Source organism: Penaeus japonicus, unplaced genomic scaffold (assembly GCF_977035675.1).
Source record: "Penaeus japonicus unplaced genomic scaffold, GWHDUDI00000001_assembly GWHDUDI00000020, whole genome shotgun sequence".
Lineage (NCBI taxonomy): Eukaryota > Metazoa > Arthropoda > Malacostraca > Decapoda > Penaeidae > Penaeus > Penaeus japonicus.
The window spans coordinates 21,102,064-21,127,063 of record NW_028234422.1 but is presented as its reverse complement, the minus strand read 5'-3'; the positions used below and the strand labels follow the sequence as shown (position 1 = coordinate 21,127,063).

Genomic DNA, 25,000 nt, shown 5'->3' with positions numbered 1-25,000 from the left:
CTTTTGTGGTATTTAGCGACGCGGCGTTGTTCGGAAAATTTACCAAATTTATTTTAAAATGAGCAAAATGAGATGTTTCCACTGCACTGACGAACTGAAAACTGAAAAATATCTAGTCGGGGCATGCGCTGACCTCACCTGCAGAAATACAATAAAAGATTGCCAATAGGCAATGATGTCACGTGACAATAATAGCACCAATTAGAGAACAATTGATCTAATCGACAAATTTATCAACCAATCACAGACATTTCAGTGGTGAGTATGGGTCCTCGTTCGAATTCCAAAATCAGTAAAGATATGGCTACCAAGTGCATTAACCCATTGTGGATAGAGGATAGATACGCTTGCCCAGGGTTTTATTTCAGAGCGAGGTAGCTTGAAGCAACATAATTTGAATCTTGCCACTCTATTACAGTCACTCATTATGAAACTAGAGCTATTTTTGTGTGTGTGTGTGTTTTATTGTATTTAGAGACTTATATGTGCCATGTAACAGGCTTTATCAATACTGCAGTTGACAAAATTGTAGTATATGATCCATATCAGCTCATTATTTTCTTTACACTCAGTGTGATAGAAGTATTGCTATTTTATGGGAGGGCATAAAGCAACTTTATTTTTTTGTATTTTTGTGCTGTCATGAATGAATATGAAACATATAACCACCTACAATGAATATTACATGAAGAGGTAGGGAAGAGGAATGAAATTTGTGCTTGTGAGTGTGAGTGCCACAGTGAAAGGCATCCATATTGGCACAGGAGCACATTTTAGACACTGGGTATGGGTCGAGTCACCTTCCTCTTCTCGTTCTGCTTGTACATCCTTCATCGGCGGTACTTTAGACCAAGAGGTCATCAACTTGCTGTGTGCCATCGCTCTCTAAAGATAGTGCCTATAGATACTGTGGATGGATGCCATTCAAGGCTCTCTCTTCTGCTGGTGCTAGAAGAAAGTGGTGCCATCTAGGTTTTAGATGTTAGGTTTGCTTAATGGTATGATAATTATAGTAATTATATATAGTAATTAATCATCATTCACTCCTTACTCATAGCACAATAAAATAACACTGTGATTTAAAATCCCTGAACTTCATTTATGTCATAAGGCCCATTGTCGGGCCAAAGCCAGGGGGGGGGGGGCAGAGGCCCCCCTGGCTAGGGCAAAAAATAAATAGGTTAGGTTAGGTCAGATCCATCAGTTAGCTTTTGTTGCATACATATATGAGGAAAACTGTGTTTGTGGCAGATAAGTATCTGCCACAAAGTGGCTTGAAAAAAGGGGAGTCTCCTTGGCTAGGCTAACTTAAAAACTAGGCTAGGTTAGGTTTATGGGTTAGGCTTTGCTACCAAAAAACTTGTTTAAATCTCCCACCAGAAATTGTTCAATATCGTGTTGATGTGGGTGCACGGAAACAAAAGGTTTCTGGAGGAAGTGAATATTATGACTGTGCAAAACAAAACAAAAACTACCCAGAAAATATTGTGTCGTACCCAGAAGATTGGTTGCTTCTTTATCCAAATTTATCAAAATGGCAGGATAATGTATGAATAAATTGGATTGATGTATATGAAAAATATTCCTTAGGTTCATCTTATACCATCTACTAAAAAATGAAAATGTTAAAGACACTGTTTCATTATTATTTATTCACCCGCATGGCGTACTGTGTGCACAGCATTCGCACAAAGGGATTTTGGTGGAAATTTTGAATGCCTTGTTTTTGGTTATTTTATCTACAGTACTCTAACCTATTTACTAACCTAACTTTATCTATTTCTGAAATTATTGGTACTTTCATTGATTTTTAGGAATTTTAAATGCGGTAATTTTGTCTGCTAAATTCTTATCTATTGACCACCCTAACTTTATCTAGCTTTGAAGCTAGCCCTAGCCAAGAAGGGGCTTCACCCCCGCTGGACCCACCCTTTTATGTATAGCAATTACATTGATTTTCGGGAACTTTAAGAGATGACACAGTTTGAATATATCGTATATGTGTATTCCTCATCACCAATGTATATTCCATACTGGGATACACACACACACACACACACACACACACACACACACACACACACACACACACACACACACATATATATATATATATATATATATATATATATATATATATATATATATATATATATACATATGTATACATATATATACATATATATATACATATATATACATATATATATACATATATATACATATACATACATATACATAAATACAATATAAATGTATATATATATATATATATATATATATATATATATATATATATATATATATATATATATACATATATATACATATATATACATATATATACATTACATATAAATACAATACAAAAGTATATAAATATATATGGGTGTGCGTATGCGTGTGTGAGTGTGTGAGTGTGTTTGTAGTTTGGGTGTTTATAGGTGTATAAATCTCATAGATGCATATAAAAGCATAGTATACAAATTAATGATTAGTTGTGTTTCTAAATCTTAGTATTTTTAACACCAGAATGAAGCATCAAACTGCAATAAAGTGGAGTTATACACAGATGAGGAGTACATCAAAAAGAAGAAGATTCTGAAAATAAGATCAGTAAGTAAATTTTGATATTAATTTTTGTATATATTTATGTAGATAGATAGATATATAGATATATAAATATATAAATATATATGTATATATATGTATATATATGTATATATATATATATATATATATATATATATATATATATATATATATATATATATATATATATATATATATATCAGAATGGCTCTAACGTGTATTTTGTTGCACCTTTTTTCTCGCAATAGATTTTTCCTTTAATATAAAAAAAATCAGTGCATTTGACTGTAATCCGGTTTGTTATCAGAATTGCTCTAACGTGTATTTTAAGTATTTTCGCTTTTTTTTCAGGATCGTCATTTTTTTTTCTTGCACCTTTTTTCTCGTAATTGATTTTTGCTTTAATATAACAAAAATCAGTGCATTTAACTGTAATCCGTTTCGTTATCAGAATGGCTCTAACGTGTATTTTAAGCATTTTCGTTTTTTTTTCAGGATCGTTATTTTTTTTTCTTGCACCTTTCTTCTCGCAATTGAATTTTCCTTTAATGTAACAAAAATCAGTGCATTTAACTGTAATCCGTGTATTTTAAGCTTTTTTGGGTTCTTTTCAGGATCGTCATTTTTTTTTTCTTGCACCTTTTTTCTCGCAATCCAGTTCGTTATCAGAATGGCTCTAACGTGTATTTTAAGCATTTTCGGGGTTTTCTTCAGGATCGTCATTTTTTTTTCTTGCACCTTTTTTCTCGCAATTGATAACCAAATATGCTTAAAATACACGTTAGAGCCATTCTGATAACGAAACTGATTACAGTTAAATGCACTGATTTTTGTTATATTAAAGGAAAAATCAATTGCGAGAAAAAAGGTATAAGAAAAAAACATAACGATCCTGAAAAAAAACCGAAAATGCTTAAAATACACGTTAGAGCCATTCTGATAACGAAACGGATTACAGTTAAATGGCCTGATTTTTGTTATATTAAAGGAAAAATCAATTGCGAGAAAAAAGGTGCAAGAAACAAAAATGACGATCCTGAAAAAAAACGAAAATGCTTAAAATACACGTTAGAGCCATTCTGATAACGAAATGGATTACAGTTAAATGCACTGATTTTTGTTACATTAAAGGAAAAATCAATTGCGAGAAAAAAGGTGCAAGAAAAAAAAAATGACGATCCTGAAAAAAAAACAAAAATGCTTAAAATACACGTTAGAGCCATTCTGATAACGAAACGGATTACAGTTAAATGCACTGATTTTTGCTATATTAAAGGAAAAATCAATTGCGAGAAATGAGGTGTAAGAAAAAAAAAATGACGATTCTGAAAAAAAAACGAAAATATTTAAAATACACGTTAGAGCCATTCTGATAACGAAACGGATTACAGTTAAATGCACTAATTTTTATTATATTAAAGGAAAAATCAATTGCGAGAAAAAACGTGCAAGAAAAAAAAATGACGATCCTGAAAAAAACAGAAAATGCTTAAAATACACGTTAGAGCCATTTTGATAACGAAACGGATTACAGTTAAATGCACTGATTTCTGTTATATTAAAGGAAAAATCAATTGCGAGAAAAAAGGTGCAAGAAAAAAAAATGACGATCCTCAAAAAAAAACGGAAATGCGTAAAATACACGTTACATCCATTCTGATAACGAAACGGATTACAGTTAAATGCACTGATCTTTGTTATATTAAAGGAAAAATCAATTGCGAGAAAAAAAGGTGCAAGAAAAAAAAAATGACGATCCTGAAGAAAACCCCAAATTGCTTAAAATACACGTTAGAGCCATTCTGATAACGAACTGGATTACATTTAAATGCACTGATTTTTGTTATATTAAAGGAAAAATATATTGCGAGAAAAAAGGTGCAAGAAAAAAAAATGACGATCCTGAAAAGAACCCGAAAAAGCTTAAAATACACGTTAGAGCCATTCTGATAACGAAACGGATTACAGTAAAATATACTGATTTTTGTTATATTATAGAAAAAAATCAATTGCGAGAAAAAAAAGGTGCAAGAAAAAAAATGACAATCCTGAAAAATAAACCGAAAATGCTTAAAATACACGTTAGAGCCATTCTGATAACGAAACGGATTACAGTTAAATGCACTGATTTTTGTTATATTAAAGGAAAAATCAATTGCGAGAAAAAAGGAGCAAGAAAAACAAATGACGATCCTGAAAAAAAACGAAAATGCTTAAAATACACGTTAGAGCCATTCTGATAACGAAACGGATTACAGTTAAATGAATGGATTTTTGTTATATTAAAGGAAAAATCAATTGCGAGAAAAAAGGTGCAAGAAAAAAAATGACGATCCTGAAAAAAAAACAAAAATGCTTAAAATACACGTTAGAGTCATTCTGATAACGAAACGATTTACAGTTAAATGCACTGATTTTTGTTATATTAAAGGACAAATCAATTGCGAGAAAAAAGGTGCAAGAAAAAAAAATAACGATCCTGAAAATAACCCGAAAATACTTAAAATACACGTTAGAGCCATTCTGATAACGAAACGGATTACAGTTAAATGCACTGATTTTTGTTATATTAAAGGAAAAATCAATTGCGAGAAAAAAGGTGCAAGAAAAAAAAATGACGATCCTGAAAAAAACCCGAAAATGCTTAAAATACACGTTAGAGCCATTCTGATAACGAAACGGATTACAGTTAAATGCACTGATTTTTGTTATATTAAAGGAAAAATCAATTGTGAGAAAAAAAGGTGCAAGAAAAAAAAGACGATCCTGAAAAAAACACGAAAATGCTTAAAATACACGTTAGAGCCATTCTGATAACGAAACGGATTACAGTTAAATGCACTAATTTTTGTTATATTAAAGGAAAAATAAATTGCGAGAAAAAAGGTGGAATAAAAAAAAAATGACGATCCTCAAAAAAATCCGAAAATGTTTAAAATACACGTTAGAGCCATTGTGATAACGAAACGGATTACAGTTAAATGCACTGATTTTTGTTATATTAAAAGAAAAATCAATTGCGAGAAAAAAGGTGCAAGAAAAAAAAATGACGATCCTGAAAAAAAAAGCGAAAATACTTAAAATACACGTTAGAGCCATTCTGATAACGAAACGGATTACAGTCAAATGCACTGATTTTTGTTATATTAAAATAAAAATCTATTGCGAGAAAAAAGGTGCAACAAAAAAAAAAAAAAAAGACGATCCTGAAAAAAAAACAAAAATGCTTAAAATACACGTTAGAGCCATTCTGATAACGAAACGGATTACAGTTAAATGCACTGATTCCTTTTATATTAAAGGAAAAATCAATTGCGAGAAAAAGGTACAAAAAAAAAAAAAAAATGACGATCCTGAAAAAAAACCCGAAAATGCTAAAAATACACGTTAGAGCCATTTTGATAACGAAACGGATTACAGTTAAATGCACTGATTTTTGTTATATTAAAGGAAAAATCAATTGCGAGAAAAGAGGTGCAAGAAAAAAAAATGACGATACTGAAAAAATCCCGAAAATGCTTAAGATACACGTTAGAGCCATTTTGATAACGAAACGGATTACAGTTAAATGCACTGATTTTTGTTATATTAAAAGAAAAATCAATTGCGAGAAAAAAGGTGAAAGAAAAAAAAAATGACGATCCTGAAAAAAAAACGAAAATGCTTAAAATACACGTTAGAGCCATTCTGATAACGAAACGGATTACAGTTAAATGCACTGATTTTTGTTATATTAAAGGAAAAATCAATTGCGAGAAAAAAGGCGCAAGAAAAATAAATGACGATCCTGAAAAAAAAAAAAAACGAAAATGCTTAAAATACACGTTAGAGCCATTCTGATAACGAAACGGATTACAGTTACGTGCACTGATTTTTGTTATATTAAAGAAAAAATAAATTGTGAGAAAAAAGGTGCAACAAAAAAAAAATTACGATCCTGAAAAAACTCCGAAAATGCCTAAAATACACGTTAGAGCCATTCTGATAACGAAACGGATTACAGTTAAATGCACGGATTTTTGTTATATCAAAGGAAAAACAAATTGCAAGAAAAAAGGTGCAAGAAAAAAAAATGATCCTGAAAAAAAAACCGAAAATACTTAAAATACACGTTACAGCGATTCTGATAACGAAACGGATTACAGGTAAATCCACTGATTTTTTGTTATTTTAAAGGAAAAATCAATTGCGAGAAAAAAGGTGCAAGAAAATAAAATGACGATCCTGAAAAAAAAACGAAAATGCTTAAAATACACGTTAGAGCCATTCTGATAACGAAACGGATTACAGTTAAATGCACTGATTTTTGTTATATTAAAGGAAAAATCAATTGCGAGAAAAAAGGTGCAAGAAAAAAAAAATGACGATCCTAAAAAAAAACCGAAAATGCTTAAAATACACGTTAGAGCCATTCTGATAACGAAACGGATTACAGTTAAATGCACTGATTTTTGTTATATTAAAAGAAAAATCAATTGCGAGAAAAAGGGTGCAAAGAAAAACAAAATGACGATCATGAAAAAAAAAAAATGCTGAAAATACACGTTAGAGCCATTCTGATAACGAAACGGATTACAGTTAAAATCGCTGATTTTCGTTATATTAAAGGAAAAGGTATTGCGAGAAAAAAGGTGCAATAAAAAAAATGACAATCCTGAAAAAAAAAGAAAATGCTTAAAATGCAATTTAGAGCTGTACTGATAACGGAAGGGATTACAGTTAAATGCACTGATTTTCGTTATATTAAGGGAAAAAGAAATTGCGAAAAAAAGGTACAAGAAAAAAAATGAAAATCCTGAAAAAAAACGGAAATGCTTAAAATACACGTTAGAGCCATTCTGAAAACGAAACAGATTACAATTAAAATCGCTGATTTTCGTTTTATTAAAGGAAAAAACAATTGCGAGAAAAAAGGTGCAGGAAAAAAAATTAAGATAATGAAAAAAACGAAAATGCTTAAAATACACGTTATAGCCATTCTGATAACGAAGCGGATTACAGTTAAATGCGCTGATTTTCGTTATATTACAGGAAAAAACAATTACGAGAAAAAAAGTGCAAGAAAAAAAAGGACGATCTTGAAAAAAAACCGCAAATGCTTAAAATACACGTTAGAGCCATTATGATAACGAAACGGATTACAGTTAAAATCACTGATTTTCGTTATGTTAAAGAAAAAAGCAATTGCGAGAAAAAAGGTGCAAGAAAAAAAATGACGATCCTCAAAAAAAAACAAACCCGAAAATGCTTAAAATACACGTTAGAGCATTTCTGATAACGGAACGGATTACAGTTAAATGCGCTGATTTTCGTTATATTAAAGGAAAAAGCAATTGCGAGAAAAAAGGTGCGAGAAAAAAAAATTGCGATCTTGAAAAAAAAACGAAAATGCTTAAAATACACGGTAGAGCCATTCTGATAACGAAACGGATTACAGATAAAATCCCTGATTTTCGTTATATTAAAGGAAAAAGCAATTGCGAGAAACTATATCCAAGGAAAAAAAAAGAATCCTGAAAAAAAAAACGAAAATGCTTAAAATACATGTTTGAGCCATTCTCATAACGAAACGGATTACTGGTAAGTGCGTTGATATTCGTTATATTCAAAGGAAAAAGCAATTGCGAGAAAAAAGGTGCAAGAAGAAAGAATTATCCTGAAAAAAATTGAAAATGTTTAAAATACACGTTAGAGCCATTCTGATAACGAAACAGATAACAGTTAAATGCGCTGATTTTCGTTAGGTTAAAGGAAAAAGCAATTGCGAGAAAAAAGGTGCGAGAAAAAAAAATTCGATCTTGAAAAAAAACGAAAATGCTTAAAATACACGGTAGAGCCATTCTGATAACGAAACGGATTACAGATAAAATCCCTGATTTTCGTTATATTAAAGGAAAAAGCAATTGCGAGAAACTATATCCAAGGAAAAAAAAAGAATCCTGAAAAAAAACCCGAAAATGCTTAAAATACATGTTTGAGCCATTCTCATAACGAAACGGATTACTGGTAAGTGCGTTGATATTCGTTATATTCAAAGGAAAAAGCAATTGCGAGAAAAAAGGTGCAAGAAGAAAGAATTATCCTGAAAAAAATTGAAAATGTTTAAAATACACGTTAGAGCCATTCTGATAACGAAACAGATAACAGTTAAATGCGCTGATTTTCGTTAGGTTAAAGGAAAAAGCAATTGCGAGAAAAAAGGTGCAAGAAAAAAAAATTACGATCCTGAAAAGAAAAAAAAACGAAAATGCTTAGAATACACGTTAGAGCCTTTCTGATAACGAAACGTATTACAGTTAAAATCGCTGATTTTCGTTATGTTAAAGGAAAAAGCAAATGCGAGAAAAAAGGTGCAAGAAAAAATAAATGACGATCCTGGAAAAAAAAAACGAAAATACTTAAAATACACGTTAGAGCCATTCTGATAACGAAACGGATTACATTTAAATGAGCTGATTTTCGTTATATTAAAGTAAAAAGCAATCGCGAGAAAAAAGGTGTAAGAAAAAAAAAGCCGATCCTGAAAAAAAATCGAAAATGCTTAAAATACACGGTAGAGCCATTCTAATAACGCAACGGCTTACAGTTAAATGCGCTGATTTTCGTTATATTAAAGGAAAAAGGTGCAAGAAAAAAAAATGACGATCCTGAAAAAAAATATATGCTTTGAATACACGTTAGAGCCATTCTGGTAACGAAATGTATTAGAGTTAAAATCGCTGATTTTCGTTATGTTAAAGGAAAAAGCAATTGCAAGAAAAAAGGTGCAAGAAAAAAAAATGACGATCCTGAAAAAAACGAAAATGCTGAAAATACAGATTAGATCCATTCTGATAACGAAACGGATTAAAGTTAAAATCGCTGATTTTCGTTATATCAAAGGAAAAAGGAATTGCGAGAAAAAAAGGTGCAAGAAAAAAAAGACAATCGTGAAAAAAAAAGCTTAAAATACACGTTAGAGCTATATTGATAACGGAACGGATTACAGTTAAATGCGCTTATTTTCGTTATATTAAAGGAAAAAGCAATTGCGAGAAAAAAGGTGCAAGAAAAAAAATGACAATCATGAAGAAAACCGAAAATGCTTAAAATACACCTTAAAGCTATTCTGAAAACGAAACAGATTACAGTTAAAATCGCTGATAGGAATGGCTCTAACGTGTATTTTAGGCATTTCGTTTTTTTTTCAGGATCGTCATTTATTTTTTCTTGCACCTTTTTTCTTAGAATTAATTTTTCCTTTAATATAACGAAAATCAACGCATTTAACTGTAATTCGTTTTGTTATCACAATGGCTCGAACGTGTATTTTAAGTATTTTCGTTTTTTTTCAGGATTATTTTTTTCCTGCTGTTTTTTTTTCGCAATTGCTTTTTCCTTTAATACAACGAAAATCAGCGCATTTAATAGTAATCTGTTTCGTTATAGGAGTGGCTCTAACGTGTATTTTAGGCATTTCGTTTTTTTCAGGATCGTCATTTATTTTTTCTTGCACCTGTTTTCTCTCAATTGCTTTTTCCTTTAATATAACGAAAATCAGCGCATTTAACTGTAATTCGTTTTGTATTTTAAGCATTTTCTGGTTTCTTTAAGGATCATCTTTTTTTTTCTTGCACTTTTTTTCTCGCAGTTGGTCTTTCCTTTAATATAACGAAAATCAGCGATTATAGGGGTAACGCATGCCGTTTCGGTATCAGAATGGCTTTAACGTATATTTTAATATTTTTCTGTTTTTTTTATAATCGTTATTTTTTTCTTTTCACCTTTTTTCTCACAATTGCTTTTTCTTTTAACATAAGGAAAATCAACGATTTTAACTGTAATCCGTTTCGTTATCAGAATGGCTCTAACGTGTATTTGAAGCATTTTCGGTTTTTTCTCAGGATTGTTATTTTCTATCTTACCCCTTTTTCCTCGGAATTGCTTTTTCCTTTAATAATATAACGAAAATCATTTTTAAAATTATTTTTTTTTCTTACACGTTTTTTCTCGCAATCTTTAATAATATAACGAAAAATTTTTTTTAAAATTTTTTTTGTTTACCGTTTTTTTTTTTATTCATCCTCTCCTTTAATATAACGAAAATCAGCGATTTTAACTGTAATTCGTTTCGTTATCAGAATGGTTGTAACGTGTATTTTAAGCATTTTTGTTTTTTTTTCAGGATTGTTATTTTCTATCTTACCCCTTTTTCCTCGGAATTGCTTTTTCCTTTAATAATATAACGAAAATCAGCGCATTTAACTGTAATCCGTTTCGTTATCACAATGGCTTTAACGTGAATTTTAAGCATTTTTTTTTTTTTTTTTTTGAGGATTGTCCTTTTTTTTCTTGTACCTTTATTCTCGCAATTGCTTTTTCCTTTAATATAACAAAAATAAGTGATTTTAACTCTAATCCGTTTCGTTATCAGAATGGCTCTAACCTGTACTTTAAGCACTTTCGTTTTTTTCAGGTTCGTCATTTTTCTTTCTTGCACCTTTTTTCTCGCAATTGTGTTTTCTCGCAATTGCCTTTAATATAACGAAAATTAGCGCATTTAACTGTAATCCGTTTCGTTATCAGAATGGCTCTAACGTTTATTTTAAGCAGTTTTGGTTTTTTTTTCAGGATCGTAATATTTTTTTCTTGCACCCTTTTTTCGCAATTGCTTTTTCCTTTAATATAATGAAAATCAGCGCATTTAACTCTAATGCGTTTCGTTATCAGAATGGCTCTAACGTGTATTTTAAGCATTCTCGTTTTTTTTCAGGATCGTCATTTTTTTTCTCTGCACTTTTTTCTCGCAGTTTTTTTATTCTTTTGATATAACGAAAATCAGCGATTTTAACTGTAATCCGTTTCGTTATCACAATGGATCTAACGTGTATTTTAAGCATTTTCTGTTTTTTTCCAGGATCGTCATTTTTTTTTCTTGCACCTTTTTTCTTGCAATTGCTTTTTCCTTTAATATAACGAAAATAAGCGCATTTAACTGTTATCCGTTTCGTTATGAGAATGGCTCTAACGTGTATTTTAAGCATATTCCGGTTTTTTTCAGGATCGTCATTTTTTTTCTTGCACCTTTTTATCTCGGAATTGCTTTTTCCTTTAATATAACGAAAATCAGCGATCTTAACTGTATTCCGTTTCATTATCAGAATGGCTCTAACGTGTATTTTTAGCAGTTTAATTTTTTTTCAGGATCGTCATTTTTTTTCCTACACCTTTTTTCTCTCAATTGCTTTTTCTTTAATATAACGAAAATCAGCGCATTTAACTGTAATCTATTTCGTTATCAGAATGGCTCTTACGTGTATTTTAAGCATATTCCGTTTTCTTTTCAGGATCGCGTCTTTATCTTGCACTTTTTTTCTCGAAATTTGCTTTTTCCTTCCTTTTTAAAACGAAAATCAGTGCTTCGAACTGGAAACTGTTTATCGTTCAGAATGGCTCTAACGTGTATTTTAACAATTTTATTTTTTTTTTTTTTCCAGTCATTTATTTTTTCTTGCACCTTTATTCTCGCAATTTGCTTTTTTTTCCTTTAATATAACGAAAACCACGCATCTAACCGTAATCCGTTTCGTTAGTCAAATACTGTACGGTGTATTAAGCATTTTCGTTTTTTTTTTTCAGGATCAATTTTTTTTTTCTTACATTTATTTCTTCGCAATTACTTTTGTCTCGCAATTGCTTTTTCCTTTAATATAACGAAAAGCAGCGCATTTAACTGTAATCCGTTTCGTTATCAGAATGGCTGTAACGTGTATTTTAAGCATTCTCGTTTTTTCAGGATCGTCATTTTTTTCTTCTTGCACCTTTTTTCTCGCAATTCCTTTTTCCTTTAATATAACGAAAATCAGCGCATTTAACTTTAATCCGTTTCGTTATCAGAATGGCTCTAACGTGTATTTTAAGCATTTTTCGGTATTTTCAGGATCGGTTACGTGTCTGCCTCTTTTGGGTTTTTTGCACATTTTTCTCGCAATTGCTTTTTCCTTTAATATAACGAATATCAGCGTATTTAACTATAATTCGTTTCGTTATCAGAATGGTTCTAACGTGTATTTTAAGCATTTTTGGGTATTTTCAGGATCGGTTACATGTCTGCCATTTTTAGCATTTTTGCACATTTTTCTCGCAATTGCTTTTTTCTTTAATATAACGAAAATCTGCGGATTTAACTGTAATCTGTTTGGTTATCAGAACGCCTCTAACGTGTATTTTAAGCATTTTTGGGTATTTTCGTGATCGGTTATATGTCTGCCTTTTTTGGCTTTTTTGCACATTTTTTCTCGCAATTGCTTTTTCCTTTAATATAACGAAAAGCAGCGCATTTAACTGTAATCCGTTTTGTTATCAGAATGGCTGTAACGTGTATTCTAAGCATTCTCGTTTTTTCAGGATCGTCATTTTTTTCTTCTTGCACCTTTTTTCTCGCAATTCCTTTTTCCTTTAATATGCATGTATGCCTTTTTTGGCATTTTTGCACATTTTTCTTGCAATATCTTTTTCCTTTAATATAACGAAAATCAGCGCATTTAACTGTAATCCGTTTGGTTATCAGAATGCACTGATTTTCGTTATATTAAAGAAAAAAGCAATATCGAGAAAAAAGTTGAACAAAAAAAAAGGGCAAGTAATATATACGATCATGAAAAAAGCCAAAAATGCTTAAAATACACGTTAGAGCCATTCTGATAATGAAAGGGATTACAATTAAATGCGCTGAATTTTATCATATTAAAGGAGAAATGAATTGCGAGAAAAAGAATTGAAAAAAAAAAAAATGCAAGTAATATATACGATCCTGAAAAGAGCCAAAAATGCTTAGAATACACGTATGAGCCATTCTGATAATGAAATGGATTACTGTTAAATGCGTTGATTTTCGTTATATTAAAGGAAAAAACAATTACATGCATTTTATTTTGGTGCACTTTCTTCCTCGCAATTGCTTTTTCCTTTAATATAACGAAAATTAGCGCATTTTTCTGTAATACGTTTCATTATCAGAATGGCTCTAACGTGTATTTTAAGCATTTTTTTCAGTATCTTATATAATACTTTCATTTCTTTTTGTTGTACCTTTTTTCTCGCAATTGCTTTTTCCTTTAATATAACGAAAATCAGCACGTTTAAGTGTAATCTGTTAATTATCAGAATGGCTGTAACGTGTATTTTAAGCATTTTTGACTTTTTTTTCAGGACCGTATATATTACTTAATCTTTTTTTTTTTTTTTTTTTTTTTTTATATATAACAAAGATCAGCGCATTTAACTGTAATCCCTTTCATTATCAGAATGGCTCTAACGTGTATTTTAAGAATTTTTCGTTTTTTTCAGGATCGTACATATTACTTGCCTTTTTTTTATTCCACCCTTTTTTCTTGCAATTGCCTTTTCCTTTAATATAACGAAAATCAGCGCATTTAATTGTAATCCGTTTAATTATCATAATGGTTCTAACGTGTATTTTATTATATATTACTTGTATTTTTTTTTTTTTTTTTTTTTTTGCACCTTTTTTCGAATTTGCTTTTTCCTTTGATATAAAGAAAATCAGCGCATTTAGTTGTAATCAGTTTTATTATGAGAAATGCTCTAATGTGTATTTTAATAATTTTTGGCTTTTTTTCAGGTTCGTATATGTTATTTGCATTTTTTTGCACCTTTTTTCTTGCAATTGCTTTTTCCTTTGATATAACGAAAATCAGCGATTTTCACTGTAATCCGTTTTATTATGAGAATGGCTGTACCGTGTATTTTAAGCATTTTTTGACTTGTCAGGATCGTATATATTACTTACATTTTTTTTTTGTTGCATCTTTTTTCTCGAAATTTCTTTTTCCTTTGATATAACGAAAATCAGCGCATTTAACTGTAATCCGTTAAATGCGCTGTATTTGTAATCCATTTCCTTTTCTAACGTGTATTTTAATCCTTTGTTGGGTTTTTTTCACGATCGAATATATTACCTGCAATTTTTTTATTCACATTTTTTCTTGCAATTCCAATCAGCGCATTTAACCGTGATCCGTTATATTATCAGAATGGCTCGAACGTGTATTTTAAGCATTTTTGACTTTTCAGGATCGCATATATTGTTTGCATTTTTTTTTTTTTTTTTTTTTTTTGCACTTTTTTCTAGCAATTACTTCTTGTAATATAACGAAAATCAGCGCATTTAACTTTAATCTGTTTAATTTTTAGAATGATTCAAACGTGTATTATAAGCATATTTGGCTTTTTTCAGGATCGTATATATTACTTGCATTTTTTTGTTGCACTTTTTTTCTCGCAATTTATATTTTCTTTTAATATAGCAAAATTCAGCGCATTTAACTGTAATCTTTTTCATTATGAGAATGGCTCTAACGTGAATGTTAAGCATTTTTTTTTTTTTTTTTCAGGATCGTATATATTACTTGCATTTTTTTGTTGTTGTTGGACCTTTCCTCTCAATTGCTTTTTCCTTTAATATAACGAAAATCAGCGCATTTAATTGTAATCCTTTACAATATCAGAATGACACAAACGGGTATTTAAATTTTTTCAGGATTATATATATTACTTGCATTTTATTTTTTCTTTCTTTTTTGCACTTTGTTCTCGCAATTCTTTTTCCATTAATAGAACGAAAATCAACGCATTTAACTGTAATCTGTTTCATTATTAGAATGGCTTTAGTAGTAGTGCTGTACGTCCTATACCTGTAGCCTATAGCCGTAGTACCGTTGAATACCAAATAGACGTCCTGCCTACCACTAAATGTAGTGTGCAGATATACGGAATTGCAGTGCAATGGCTCAATGCCAGATGAGTATAATATGGAGATGTTTGATGATGAGTATATGCATAGAATTAGCCCGCTTGGCACGTCACTCTTTCCTTTGCTGCCATCACCCAGTTATACGTCTGGGAACGTCATGTATGTGGGGGGTGTAAGAATCGTGTGCAAGAGAGTGTAAGGGAAAAAACAGGAGTGTGGGCGTGGATGTATGTGTGTATAATATGCGTGTATGAAAGTGGTTTGGTAGCGTGCGAACCGAGGGGGCGTGGTGGGTGTATGAGATGTGTGAATTTATGAACGAATAACTGAACAAATGTGTGAGTGAGTAAACAGTTGAGAGACTGCGTGATTAAACCGACTCGATGTGTACTAATTATTCATATATTTGCGAGCCTTCAGAGTAATCGAGAAGTAGCTGGAGATTTCAACCATAGGTAAATAGTAATCCAAGAAACCATCATCTGGGGCGACTTCAACTCTCAAGTAAGTAGTAATCCAAATCTTTAAAAGCAATAAAACCATCTTCCAGGTAAGTACATAAATTTTATTTTGTGACCAAGTTTCTTAATAATTTATAAATGAATAGGCCAGGAGTATATCCATCACTCATTCACATATACTGGTGCAATCAATTTCATTTGATAATTATTTTAACGTATGCTCAAAGTCAATACCTGCCAGTATTATCAAGATAGAGTCGTATTATTATAGTATTGCTAATATCTTTCTTCTTTTCTAGATGCATAATTCAAGTTAAGCTTTCTATTCGGATAGAATAATTAAATAATTCTCTTCAGATGGAAAGCTGAAATTGATCTCTTCGTTTCAAATACAATATTCAGGTTAATACTTTTCTCCAGTTTTAAGGTAAGTATTTCGTATCCTCCTTCAGCCAAAGTATCCACAATGTGAAAGAAATTAAAATGATTTAAAATTAATTTACAAACTTTAAAATAATAATCATTCACTCGGTATTTAAAATATATGATTCAGAAACACTTCACAGGTAATTTCGTTTATTATGTGCAGAAATACCGTAATCATTAAATAACAGAACAATTGACATACATGTAAAAATAAATGAACTTTTTAGTTGTTGGCCTTTGCTCCACAGACGTTCATTCTTAGACACCGTTCAAGAAGTGACATATATATATATATATATATATATATATATATATATATATATATATATATATATATATACATATAGAAATATCCGATGGTATACAAACAGTAGCAAAAGGGACCTGAACCAACACAATAAGATAGATAAATAGCGAAACGAATCAACTTAGAAATCGGGGTTGATGTCGCCCCAATAAAAATAATCTAAAATGGATGTGGAGGCAGAAATACAGGAATGATACTAGACAATTTCCTAAATGCTGAATATAGATTAACTTAATAATTGTACTAAAATAACTGCGTATAGGGGCAAGCAGTTGTAAACAATTAAAAGAAAGTAATTATTAGCTTGACTAATATAACTGAAATATGGCGAATTGACGCAGTCACATAGATGACACCACAATATATTGCTTTCTGCAGAATTTAGTCACGAATAAAGTAAAATAAAGGCACCTTGTCTATGTTATACCTGGCGTTAATTTTGATGCAATAATCACCACTCTCGACCTGAATTTCACAACTGTACACGACCAATAACTTATCTTATTGCTGGGCGAGATGGAAAAATCAGCCAGGGTACTCGAAGAGAGAGAACAGAGCTTTCTGACAAGACAAGCGTGTTGAACAAAGGCTGGAAGCGGACCCCGCTGGAAGCCCACGTGGCAGCTCTTATATGCAGAGTTTTCGAGTTATCTTAAAATACTACGTAAAAGTAGATAAACACGTAAAATAACTAAAAACGAAATACTGTTCTTAAAATGGAATCAGTGAAAAATAAAAATGACTCTTAAAACGCAGAGGTCTAAGAATTAATGTAAATAAAAACAAACCCGAATGTAAACAAAAGAATGTCAGCAATGAAACACGCTAATAAGGCGTAAAAGCTCTTAAAACTGAAAAAAAAGTAAAAATGCAAAACCGATTAAACGTATAAAGATACTACTGCTTAAGAAACCTCCCGACCTTCTCTATGCAATACTAGCTCGAATGTTCTGTATACAAAAGATTGCGTATTGCAGTGTCAACACATAAATATATGTCCTAGCATTTGAAATAAAAACTCCTTACATCCTAAGAACATTAATAAACATTTAAAAGAGGACTATGCGGCGCGGCAACGCGATTTACGTCGTAGAAGAGCAGATAGAAGTGCAGCGAATGATTCTGGTGGCATCTGGCAACTGCAACTAATGTTTATATTCATCTTTTCAGGCCAGCGGATGCTGGAATGGCCTGATATCGTTCCAGGTTGATAAGGCATCCACTTGTCATGCTGCTACGTCGACCCGGAAGCAGCGAGATGATGAAGCGGCGCCAGAGTCGTATCTAACGGCACTCGATGTCGCCAAAGGGGTTGCCAGGGGTCACTGGTGTTTCAATATTGCTTCCTCGCTCAAGATACGTTCCTGCAAAGTCATGGCATTCAATTTCAATCTTAATTGAGGCAGGGCGCACCTTTATGTAACGTAATCGAGGGCGATTGCGCTTGGACGCTCCGTCGACTGCGACACAGCGCGTATAACTGTAATCCGTTTGATTATCAGAATGACTCTAACGTATATTTTAAGCATTTTTGGCTTTTTTTCAGGATCGTGTATATTACTTGCGCTCTTTTTCGTGCACCTTTTTTCTTGCAATTACTTTTTCCTTGAAGATAACGAAAATCAGCGCATTTAACTAATCCGTTTCATTATCAGAATGGCTCTTACGTGGAATTTAAGCATTTATGGCTTTTTTTTAGGATCGTGTATATTACTTGCATTTTTTTTTTCTTTTTTGCACCTTTTTTCTCGCAATTGCTTTTTCCTTTAATATAACGAAAATCAGCTCATTTAACTGTAATCCCTTTCACTATGAGAGTGGTTCCAAGGCGTAATTTAAGCATTTTTTGTTTTTTTTAAGAATTGTATATATTACTCTCATTTCATTTTCTTTCACCTTTTTTTCTCCAAATTGTTTTTTCCTTTAGTATAACGAAAATCCGTTTCATTATCGGAAAGGCTCCAACGATTTTTTTTTTTTCAGGATCGTGTATATTACTTGAATTTTTTTTCTTGCATATTTTTTCTCGTAATTGCTTTTTTCTTTCATATAACGAAAATTAGCGAATTTACCTGTAATACGTTTCCTTATCAGAATGGTTCTAGCGTGCATTTTAAGCATTTTTAGCTTTTTTCATGATCGTATATATTACTTGCATTTTTTTTCATGCACCTTTTTTCTCGCAATTGCTGTTTCCTTTCATATAAAGAAAATCAGTGCATTTAACTCTAATCCGTTTCATTTTCTGATTTTTTCTGACGTGTATTTTAAGCTTTTTTTCAGAATCGTATGTTACTTGCATTTAATTTTTTTCACCTTTTTTCTACCAATTACTTTTGCCTTTAATATAACGAAAATCAGCGCATTTAACTCTAATCCGTTTCATTATCAGAATGGCTCGAACGTGTATTTTAACCATTTTTGGTGTTTTTTTTTCAGGATGGTGTATACTTCCATTTTTTTTTCTTACACATTTTTTCTCGCAATATCCTTTTCTTTTAATATAACGAAAATCAGCGCATTTAACTGTAATACGTTTCATTATCAGAATGGCACTAACGTTTATTTTAAGCATTTTCGTTTTTTTTTTAGGATCGTGTATATTACTTCTATTTTTTTCCACATTATTTCTCGCAATTGCTTTTTCCTTTATTATAACGAAAATCAGCGCATTTAACTGTAATCCGTTTCATTATAAGTATGTGTCTAACGTGTATTTTAAGTATTTTTGTTTTTCAATTTCGTATATATTACTTGCATTTTTTTCTTGCACCTTTTTTCTTGCAATTGCTTTTCCTTAAATATAAGGAAAATCAGCGCACTGTAATCCATTTCATTATCAGAATGGCTCTAACGTGTATTTTAAGTATTTTTCTTTTTCTTTCAGGAATGTATATATTACTTTCATTTTTTGCACCTTTTTTCTCGCAATTGCATTTTCTTTTAATATAATGAAAATCAGCGCATTTAAGTGTAATCCGTTTCATCATCAGAATGGCTCTAACGTGAATCAAGCATTTCTTTTTTTTCAGGATCTTGTATATTACTTGTATTTTTTTTCTTTTTTTTTTGCTCCTTTTTTCTCGCAATTGTCTTTTCCTTTAATAAACGAAAATATGCGCATTTAACTTTGATTCGTTTCATTATCAGAGATGTTCTAACCTGTATTTAAGCATTTTTGGCTTTTTTTCAGGATCGTATATATTACTAGCCTTTTTTTTCTTGTACCTTTTTTCTAGCATTTGTTTTTTTCCTTTAATATAACGAAAATCAGCGCATTTAACTGTAATCATTATCAGAATTGTTTTAACCTGTATTTTATGCATTTTTGGTTTTTTTCAGGATCGTATATATTACTTGTATTATTTTACTTTCACCTTTTTTCTCCCAATTACTTTTTCCTTTAATATAGCGAAAATCAGCGCATTTAACTGTAATATGTTTCATTATCAGAATGGCTCGAACGTGCATTTTAAACATTTTTGGCTTTTCTCAGGATCATTTATATTACTTCCATTTTTTTCCATTTTTTTTCTCGCAATTGCTTTTTCGTTTAATATAACGAAAATCAGCGCATTTAACTATAATCAGTTTCATTATGAGAACGGATCTAACGTGTATTTTAAGCTTTTTTTCAGGATCGTATATATTACTTTCACCTTTTTTCTCGCAATTGCGTTTTCCTTTAATATAACGAAAATCAGTTTATTTAACTGTAATCCATTTCATTATCAGAATGGCTCTAACGTGTATTTTAAGCATTTTTGTTTTTTTCAGGATCGTATATATTATTTGCATTGTTTTTTGTTGATGTTTTTCTCGCAATTGCTTTTTCTTTAATATAATGAAAATTACCGCATATAACTATAATTCGTTTCATTACCAGAATTGAGGCATTTTTTTTCTGGATCGTATATATTACTTGCATTCTTTTTTTTTTTTCTTTCTTTTTTCTCGCAATTGCTTTTTCCTTTAATATAACGATAATCACATCTTTTAACTGTAATTCGTTTCATTATCAGAATGGTTCTAACGTGTATTTTTAGCATTTTTGGCTTTTTTCAGGATCGTATATATTACTCTTTTTTTCCATTATTTTCGTAATTGATTTGTCAAATAATACAACGAAAATCAGCGCATTTCATTATTAGAATGGCTCTAACGTGTATTTCAAGTATTTATGGCTTTTTTCAGGATCGTAGATATTAATTGCATTTTTTTTTTTGTTGCACCATTTTTCTCGCAATTTATTTTCTTTTTATATAACGAAAATCAGAGGATTTAACTGTAATCCTTTTCAATATTTTTTGCACCTTTTTCTCGCACTTTCTTTTTTTCTTTAATATAACGAGATCAGCGCATTTAACTGTAATCCGTTTTATTATCAGAATGGCTCTAACGTGTATTTTAAGCATTTTTGGCTTTTTTCAGGATCGTCTCTTTTATTTGTATTTTTTTCATTTTTTTTCCAATTACTTTTTCCTTTATTATAAAGAAATCAGAGCATTTAACTGTAATCCGTTTCATTATCAGAATGGCTCTCACGTGCATTTTAAGGATTTTTGGCTTTTTCAGGATCGTATATATTACTTGCATTTTTTTTTTTTTTTTTTTGTACCTTTTTTCTCGTAATTGCTTTTTCCTTTGATATAACGAAAAGCAGCGCATTTAACTGTAATCCGTTTCATTATGAATGGCTGTAACGTGTATTTTAAGCTTTTTTTCAGGATCGTCTATGTTATTTGCATTTTTTTGCACCTTTTTTTCGCAATTGGTTTTTCCTTTAATATAACGAAATCAGCGCATTTAACTATAATCTGTTTCATTATCAGAATGGCTCTAACGTGTATTTCAAGCTTTTCGTTTTTTTTCAGGATCGTGTATATCACTGACAATTTTTTTTTTCTTTCACTTTTTTTTCGGAGATGCTTTTTCCTTTAATATAACTAAAATCAGCGCACTTAATTGTAGTCCGTTTCATTATCAGAATGGCTCTAACGTGTATTATAAGCATTTTTGGCTTTTTTCATGATCGTGTATATTACTTGTATTTTTTTTTCTTGTACCTTTTCCCTCGTAATTGCTTTTTCCTTTAATATAACGAAAATATGTTTATTCAACTGTAATCCGTTTCATTATCAGAACGGCTCTAACGTGTATTTTAAGCATTTTTGTTTTTTTCAGGATCGTGTATATTACTTGCATTTTTTTTTTTTTTTTTCTTGCACCTTTTCCCTCGGAATTGCTTTTTCCTTTAATATAACGAAAATATGCGTATTTTACTGTAATCCGTTTTATTATGAAAACGGCTCTAACGTGTATTTTAAGGATTTTTTGTTTTTTTCAAGATCGTATATATATATATATATATATATATATATATTTTCACATTTTTTTTCTCGCAATTGCTTTTTCCTTTAATATAACGAAAATATGCGCATTTAACTGTAATTCGTTTCATTTTCAGAATGGCTCTAACGTGTATTTAAAGCATTTTTTGTTTTTTCAGGATCGTATATATTACTTGCATATTTTTTCTTGCACCTTTTTTCTCGCAATTGATTTTTACTTTTATATAGCGAAAATATGCACATTTAACTGTAATCCATTCCATTATCAGAATGGCTCTAAAGTGTATTTGAAGCATTTTTTTCAGGATCGTGTATACTGTATTACTTGCATTTTTTTTTCTTGCACCTTTTTTCTAGCTCTTGCTTTTTCCTTTAATATAGCGGAAGTCAGTGCATTAAACTGTAATCCGTTTCATTATCACAGTAGTTCTAACGTGTATTTTAAGCACTTTTTATCTATTTTTTCAGGATCGTATATATTACTGTCATTTTTCTTTTTGTTGCACCTTTTTTCGCAATTATTTTTTCCTTTAATAATACGAAAATCAGCGCATTTAACTGTAATCCGTTTCATTATTCATAACGTGTATTATAAGCATTTTATGTTATGTTATGTATTTTATGTCATTTAACTGTAATCCGTTTAATTATTAGAATGGCTCTAACGTGTATTTTAAGCATTTTTTGCTTTTTTTTCAGGACCGTATATATTACTTGAGTTTTTATTTATTTATTTATTATTATTATTATTATTATTATTTTTGCACCTTTTTTCTCGCAATTACTTTTTCCTTTAAAATAACGAAAATGTTATCCATTGCATTGTCAGAATAGCTTCAACGTATATTTTAAGCATTTCTCTCAGGATCGTATATAATACTTGCATTTTTTTGTTGCATCTTTCCTCTCGCAATTGCTTTTTTCCTTTAATATAACGAAAATCAGCGCATTTAACTGTAATCCGTTTCATTATCAGAATGGCTCTATCGTGTATTTTAAGCAATTCTTTCTTTTCAGGACCGTACATATATCTTGCATTTTTTTTACATCTTTTTTTCTCGCAATTGTCTTTTCCTTTAATATAACGCAAATCAACACATTTAACTGTAATCTGTTTCATCATGAGAATGACTCTAACGTGTATTTTAAGCATTTTTGACTTTTTTCAGGATCGTATATATTACTTACATTTTTGTTGTTGTTGATTTTGCACTTTTTTTTTCGCAATTGCTTTTTCCTTTAATATAACGAAAATCAGCTCATTTAACTGTGTTCCATATCATTATCAGAATGGCTCTATCGTGTATTTTGAGCATTTTTGTTTTTCTCAGAATCGTATATATTACTTGCATTTTTTTGTTGCACTTTTTTTTCTAGCAATTGCTTTTTCCTTTAATATAAGGAAAATCAGCGCATTTAACTTTAATCCGTTCCATTATCAGAATGGCTCTAACGTGTGTTTTAAGTATTTTTGGATTTTTTAAGGATCGTATATATTACTTACATTTTTTTTTTTTTTTTTGCATCTTTTTTCTTGCAATTGTTTTTTCCTTTAACATAACGAAAATCAGCTCATTTAACTGTAATCCGTTTAATTATCAGAATGGCACTAACGTTTATTTTAAGGATTTTTGTCTTTTTTAAGGATCGCATATATTACTTACATTTTTTTTTTGTTGTTGTTGTATCTTGTCTTCTGGATTTAATCCCATTCACGTGAGGTTGCCGGTACGAATTTTTGCCCTCCATAGTGCTCTGTTTCTTGCATCTTCCTCCTTCAATCCCTTTGCATCAGATCCTCGTTCACACAGTCCTTCCATCTTCTCTTTGGTCTTTCCCTCTTTCTCTGCCCAACCACCTCCTTCCTCACTCTGTTCCCTACGTAGCTCTCCTCTCTCCGCACAACGGGCCCCAACCACCTCAGCCTGGCCTCTCGCAACTCTCCCACTGCCACTCTTGCTCTCAACATTTCCTTCTTAATCCTATCCTTCAACAAGAACGGAAGAAATAAAAAGTGCCCAGGAAATCGTGACAGAAAAAGACAAAGGAAATCATGACAGAAAAAGACAAAGGAAATCATGACAGAAAAAGACAAAGGAAATCATGACAGAAAAAGACAAAGGAAATCATGACAGAAAAAGACAAAGGAAATCATGACAGAAAAAGACAAAGAAAAGGAAATAAAACTAATAAAAGAAGTAGCTCAACTCAAAACACCTGGAAACCATTAATAAGCCAAGAAAAGGAAAATAAAACAGACAGTGCAGCTGGCACTCCCAGACAATCTTTCTAAAGAAATCCTTATCACCTATGCCCACATCCAGAACCTAACAGTCGGTTTCAGACAACATGCAAAAAATACCCTAGCCCGAAACAAACTCCTACTGCTCGACCTGGGAAAATCCGACTCATGGGGATTCTAAAAGCAATTCCTCCCATCACAAACATCAGCACGTCGGCAACCATGGCTCTGGACAATCAGATAAAGTTCAAATTTGACAAACAACACAATCAGTCAGACGAGAAAACGTAAGATCACCGACAAACGTCACCCAGTCATCTGAACAAGAGGCAACAGCACATCTGCCACCACAACCGCCTCGACACCCTGCCAAACAAACCAAAAAAACAACAAAAGTAGCAGAACCGATGGTATAAATGCTGGATCAAGCTACACAAACCGCTGTCAGGCCGAAACAACCCACACACAAACACACCTTAAGGACCGCAGTAGATCCAACTCACGCAACCGGCAGATTAAAGAAAAAAATGGAAAATCACAGGGCCCTGCCCAGAACACCAAGCAGCTTGCAGCAACAAGCACAGCAATAACAATAGCCCTGTAAGGCTGCTGGACGGCATAGTACCTGATGCGTCCTACTAGAGCATTCGACTGTATGCCCAAGAACCTCGCAAATACGACTGGACCGACACACATCAAATTGGCAGAGAAATCGCCAAAGGTAACATCAAATGGATTTATTCCGACTCATCCAATGCAGACATGGTGACAGCCAACACTTTACACAAAAACCTCCTTGCTGGTGAGATGGACATCTCCTACATACACTTAATAAGGTACAAACATATAAACGAGTTGAGCAATGGA

The 25,000-nt window shown here is 31.4% G+C and overlaps 1 long non-coding RNA gene across 1 annotated transcript in view; it reads left to right on the top strand.

Annotated features, from left to right (window-relative positions):
* Positions 1–24,314, top strand: part of LOC147469650 (uncharacterized) — a 25,814-nt gene extending 1,500 nt beyond the window's left edge. The window contains exons 2-3 of the long non-coding RNA XR_015191949.1: positions 2,533–2,616; positions 24,216–24,314. This is a non-coding gene — a long non-coding RNA (uncharacterized LOC147469650). The remainder of the gene's footprint in view (positions 1–2,532; positions 2,617–24,215) is intronic.
* Positions 24,315–25,000: the final 686 nt, after the last annotated feature.